This window comes from Salmo trutta, chromosome 2 (genome assembly GCF_901001165.1).
Source record: "Salmo trutta chromosome 2, fSalTru1.1, whole genome shotgun sequence".
Classification (NCBI taxonomy): domain Eukaryota; kingdom Metazoa; phylum Chordata; class Actinopteri; order Salmoniformes; family Salmonidae; genus Salmo; species Salmo trutta.
The window spans coordinates 56931501-56938004 of NC_042958.1; positions in this window are offsets into that span (position 1 = coordinate 56931501).

The following is a 6504-nucleotide window of genomic DNA, read 5'->3' on the forward strand; positions in this document are numbered from 1 at the left end:
CATATAGGTAGATAGAAAAAATAGGCATGTTGATGTTGCAAGAGGCTGTAAAAAAAAGCTACAAGAGAATCATCCACTCGGTACCATTGTAGTTGACATGACGCGACTGTAACCTGTCGATTTCTTCTCTGGTTTAATAAGATGCTAATGATGAAAAGTTTTGAATGTTTCCTTAACGGCTGTGATGTTCCTGTTCTATTTTATGCTCTTATTTTTATTTTATTTTTTTCCCTTTTTTTTCTGTTATTTTTAAATGGTTCCAAAACCATGTTTTTGTAATGAATCAATGTTTATGCTGTACAGTCTCTGTAGCATGCAGTTCTGTATTAATAAAAGCGACTTAGTATGTGCAGATCAATCTGTGTCTAACTTTTGTGATCGAATATGTGAGTGCAGCAACTCGATGAAAGATTGCACTAGTGTAAAGGTACTAAAAGCAGGTTTCCCCAAACATGGATTAAGCATAGTCCTGGACTAAAAAGTATTGTCAAAATCAATGGAGAATCTATTGAAATAGCTTTTTAGTCCAGGACTAAGCTTAATCTGTGTCTGGGAAACCGACGTTAAGGGTATGCATCAGTAGCTACGTGTTTGGCAGGGGGAAAAAATGATATACTATTCAAAATACCACCAAAGCAAGCATCATCTTTGCGACTTCCAAGGAAATACTATTTGATTTTGAAAGAAGTACAATGAAAATGAGTTGCACCCTTGCATTTCTCTTTATCAAACAAAAAGCAAGTAGAGTTCAATATAAATGGATAATATATTTGAGTTAAAGAAGGTTGGCACTGATAAATGCAGAGGATGAAGAGTGATGAATAATCTTTGTGAAACTGACCCAAACCCACCTTTAGAGGAGTTGGGTTCCCTCCTGTGTCATCATAAACAGCCCCTCTCATCTGTTTTCACTTTAGTCAATGTGGGATATGGCTCTCTTTAAGATCAGTGTAAACATAGCAGATTTTTGTAAATAGTGATCGGAAATAATTGACATTGTATGCATTGCTTCATTAAAGGCAACCTAGAGACGCTAAATTAAATGCATACATTTGATTTCAGAGGGTTATACTGTACAGGTGTAGGATCTACATTTGAGGCAGTTTGCTACAGCAGGAAAATGATCCTGCAGCAACAGGAAATGTGAATTATGTGGATTATAATTAATGTTTTTTTTTGTAGGGGTTGATATATTTTTCTTAAAGTCAAATCAAGTCTGCAATTTCTAAGTGGAAATTACAAATTTCAGAAGCCTTTTTAAACTTCAAATACACTGAAAGTTTAAAATGTCCTGCATTGTTATCCTGTTATCCTGCAACAGGGTGGTCAAATTAAGATCCTACATCTGTAGTTCATCAGTTAGCTACAATAAAGATGGCAAGAAGAAGAATTGCCTCATGGGGGATAAGGAGTAGTCACAGAGAGGTGTTGTCAGTTTTGTCCTTTGTCTTCTTCATATAGGACATGGTGGCCACAATTTCCACTGTAAAAATACAAAAGTCAATATAAATAAAGTCATATCAGGACATGATCTTTCTTGCTTACCTGAGTTTGGTGGTAAAGGTCAACAAAGAATAATAAAATCCACCTTCTAACCATGATATACTCTAATCTCAAATTCAACGTTTTTACCTGAGGTTAATAAGAACTTTGTCTAGTCGAAGGGGCCTGATTTCTGACAAATAGGATGTTCTTTGTGATCCATCCTATGTATACTTATTGAAAATATACAGTGCTCCAATGATTAAATAAAAGGTCATCTTCGATGTCTCACAGACGTGTAAGCAGAGGTCAGAAGAGACTCGGCGATAACAGTGTTTGCCGGCGCCGCTGAGCGCTTCTCTCCCAAAGCCGTGTGCATCAATAGTCCTCCATTGTTCTCTACACAGCTCCATTGTGTTCCTCCTTCACAAGAGCCGGCGATGTGCTGTGGCACACAATAAACCCAAATATTTTTAGATATATATGCTTTTTAGAAGTGTTTGAGAGGAAATGTGTTTAAAAACACAATAAAATACATCAACAACTTGGCATTGGATGAAACCGCCTAAAATAGCTCATTACCACCCTTGACTTTACCACGACACGATGGGTCAAGGACAATAACTCCCACAGCTCAGTTTGAAATGACAACAAAGAAAAATCTTGTTTTGATGAAATAACATTTTCACCGAAGATTCTCTTCTTCTCCAAGTCTTGGGAACTGGCTTTATTCAGTGATGGCTACGAAGACACAACAAACAAGTTTGAACTGTATGGTCCATTTTTAAAGAGCACATATTTGTTATGTACCCATACACAACCAGTGGGGGCTGGTGGGAGGAACTATAGGAGGACAGGCCCATTGTAACAGCTGGAATGGAATAAATGGAACAGAGTTAAACATGTAGTTTCCATATGTTTGATACCGTCAGGCATCACACCATGACTGACAGGAAGAGCGGTCTACAGTATATTGTTATGTTTTTCTTATTTATCTCTTTTGTCAATTTCCTTATCATTCAACTCTTCCTCTCTTCCTTCCAGTGTGTAACAGCAAGTTATGTCTAGGCCTACATTAATGATGATATAGTACTGTATTCACTGAATCTTTTGATCTATTTCAGGGATGGGCAACTTTGATAGGAGTGGGGAGTGGGAGGGGGGGGCAAAAAATCTGAACTCATGATTAGGGCTGTGACTGTCACGAAATTTCATCAGCCGGTGACTGTCAAGCTAATAACTGTCGGTCTCAGGGTAATTGGCTGATAACTAACATAAACACATTTAGCATCTCCTCGCATCCACACATAGCCTACAAGCCACTGATGCTGACTTTTGGAACATCTACATTCTAAAAAGTCTAATAATCCATGTAATATAGCCTACACTTTCACAATAAATCCAGGTCTAAAGCATGATATGAAGAAAATGTAGTCTATTTCAGAAGAACAGAATAGCATACTCTGAGTTGTCCTTGTGTTAGGTCCTGATCTGTGCCAAATGGCTGTGGGCTACACTAGATCATTTAGTAGACAAGATTTGCTTAGAGTACCGTGGCATTATTTTATAGTATGAAGAATACAATTGATAAAAGCTGAATAAAATAGAAAGGATATTTTCTCCGAACGATTTGAGGGAGTGCGCTCATGGGGCTATTCTGGGTTGAGCGGTTAGCAAAAAAAAGGTATTCCTATAGGCTTAATTTAAAGTTATTTTGTAACTTTAGTTGTTCTACAAACATTGGGCTATATGTTTTGATTTTAATACATTGTAAGGCTGCATGATGCGACATGAGCTCTGCTTTGTTTTTCGGGCATACTGTACACACTACATCAGTCACTCATTCACAATTTGACAAGCACTTGATAATGACTAGACTTTCACTGCGACATCCCCTTTGTGTGGCCGTAATGAACTCAAAAAAATATCCATGCCTTTTGCGGCCACTGGCCCTTGTTCTCTTCTCCCATATTGGTGCGCGCTCCATCATATGATCGGGTCTTTCTCACAGGCTACAAGCGAAGACAGACACATCGGGGACGCAACTGCGCCCATCCTTATCCAATTCCGAGGTGCATATTGAAGATATTGGAAGAACTGTCCACATTTACTTTTTGTTAGCCAACAAGATGAGTAGGCCTAACGAACAGCAAAAGCACTAGCCTCTACTATCCCCCATAGTACAAAGGTCGACCAATTCTATTCTGTGCGAGAAATAAATATTCCAAACATAGTCTGGGACAGTTGTGGGATGCGATAGATCCCAAATGAATACAACCACTAGCATCAAAAAAACTTTTTTACGCAATGTGGCTGACGCAACAGATAATTTAGCTTAAAATGTTGATAAACTATTAGTCTATTTCTTCACATTATAAGCGCAGCAATGCGCACATGGCAGTAGACTATAAGCGCAAATGTTCCATTTGCGGAAAACACCATTATCAAAAGTGACGCAAATGCAATTACGCATGTAATGCTTTTATTATAAAAGGTGCATTTTTATGGTGAAAATGATCTCCCCCAAACTTAAAATTCACGTGTTGCTTATGTATGCCAGTTAGGCTCTACACCCCTTGTAAAGTGGATTAAAAGGGGTGTACAACTGTAGTTGTGATGCAAACCTTATTAACGTAACATTGCGATAATATTCCAACCGAACAATAGCATATTACTAGCTGCTACCATACTAGCTGCTACCTGAGTGACTATTGGCAACGTCGGTCACGGAATTAACACACATTATTACGGAGCTAACCAGCTAGCCAGCTGAAGAGTTCCGTCAGCCACTCGTGGGCTATTCCTGAGCTAGCCAGCTGAAGTGTCTCCTGTGCTACAACTCACCTATCCTGACCCGTTTTACTGCCGATGCGGAGCCCCATCGGGTCTTCACGACTGGACCACCGACGTTATCTGCCTGAGGGAGTTGTCCAACTGGCCCCTCCGTCGCGACGTAACCTGATCGCCCATCTGCGGCCGGCTAATCGTTAGCTGTCTTTTCGGCTGCGATCTGAATAGGTCTATCGGACACTTTTCTTGGGCCACTATAACTAACTATTTTGCCAACTTGGACAGGTCCCCCCTTCCACACGGAACCCCACTAACCCACAGACGGAAACGCACGAGGTGGCTAAAAACAGACCTCCCTCCCATCTTCCACCAGCTTGCTACCTATGGCCCGGCTAGCTGTCGGAATCTCACTGGACCCTCTGATCACTCGGCTAAGCATGCCTCTCCTTAATGTCAATATGCCTTGTCCATTGCTGTTCTGGTTAGTGTTTATTGGCTTATTTCACTGTAGAGCCTCTAGCCCTGCTCATTATACCTTATCCAACCTCTCAGTTCCTCCACCCACACATGCTATGACATCTTCTGGTTTCAATGATGTTTCTAGAGACAATATCTCTCTCATAATCACTAAATGCCTAGGTTTACCTCCTCTGTACTCACATCCCACCATACCTTTGTCTGTACATTATACCTTGAAGCTATTTTATCGCCCCCAGAAACCTGCTCCTTTTTCTCTCTATTCTGGACGTCACAGACAACCAATTCTTATAGCTTTTAGCCGTACCCTCATACTTATTCTTCTCTGCTCCTCTGGGGATGTAGAGGTGAATCCAGGCCCTGCAGTGCCTGGCTCCACTCCTACTCCCCAGGCGCTCTCTTTTGATGACTTCTGTAACCGTAATAGCCTTGGTTTCATGCATGTTAACATTAGAAGCCTCCTCCCTAAGTTTGTTTTATTCACTGCTTTAGCACACTCTGCCAACCCGGATGTCCTAGCTGTGTCTGAATCTTGGCTTAGGAAGTCCACCAAAAACTGTGAAATCTTCATCCCTAACTACAACGTTTTCAGACAAGATAGAACGACCAAAGGGGGCGGTGTTGCAATCTACTGCAGAGATAGCCTGCAGTGTTCTGTCCTGCTATCCAGGTCTGTACCCAAACAATTTGAACTTCTACTTTTAAAAATCCACCTCTCCAAAAACAAGTCTCCCCGTTGCCGCCTGCTATAGACCCCCCTCGGCCCCTAGCTGTGCTCTGGACACCATATGTGAACTGATTGCCCCCCATCTATCTTCAGAGCTCGTGCTACTAGGCGACCTAAACTGGGACATGCTTAACACCCCAGCCATTCTACAATCCAAGCTTGATGCCCTCAATCTCACACAAATTATTAATGAACCCACCAGGTACAACCCCAAAGCCGCAAACACTGGCACCCTCATAGATATCATCCTAACCAATGTGCCCTCTAATTACACCTCTGCTGTTTTCAACCAAGATCTCAGCGATCACTGCCTCATTGCCTGCACCCGTAATGGGTCAGCGGTCAAACGACCTCCACTCATCACTGTCAAACGCTCCCTGAAACATTTCAACGAGCAAGCCTTTCTAATCGACCTGGCCCTGGTATCCTGGAAGGATATTGACCTCATCCCGTCAGTAGAGGATGCCTGGTTATTTTTTTTAAATGCCTTCCTCTCCATCTTAAATAAGCATGCCCCTTTCAAGAAATTTAGAACCAGGAACAGATATAGCCCTTGGTTCTCCCCAGACCTGACTGCCCTTAACCAACACAAAAATATCCTGTGGCGTTCTGCATTAGCATCGAACTGCCCCTGCGATATGCAACTTTTTAGGGAAGTTAGAAACCAATACACACAGGCAGTTAGAAACGCCAAGGCTAGCTTTTTCAAACAGAAATTTGCTTCGTGCAACTCCAACTCTAAAAAGTTCTGGGACATTGTAAAATCCATGGAGAATAAGAACACCTCCTCCCAACTGCCCACTGCACTGAGGATAGGAAACTCTGTCACCACCGATAAGCCCACTATAATTGAGAATTTCAATAAGCATTTTTCTACGGCTGGCCATGCTTTCCACCTAACTACCCCTACTGCATTCAACAGCACTGCACCCCCCACAGCTACTCGCCCAAGCCTCCCCCATTTCTCCTTCTCCCAAATCCATTCAGCTGATGTTCTGAAAGAGCTGCAAAATCTGGACCCCTACAAA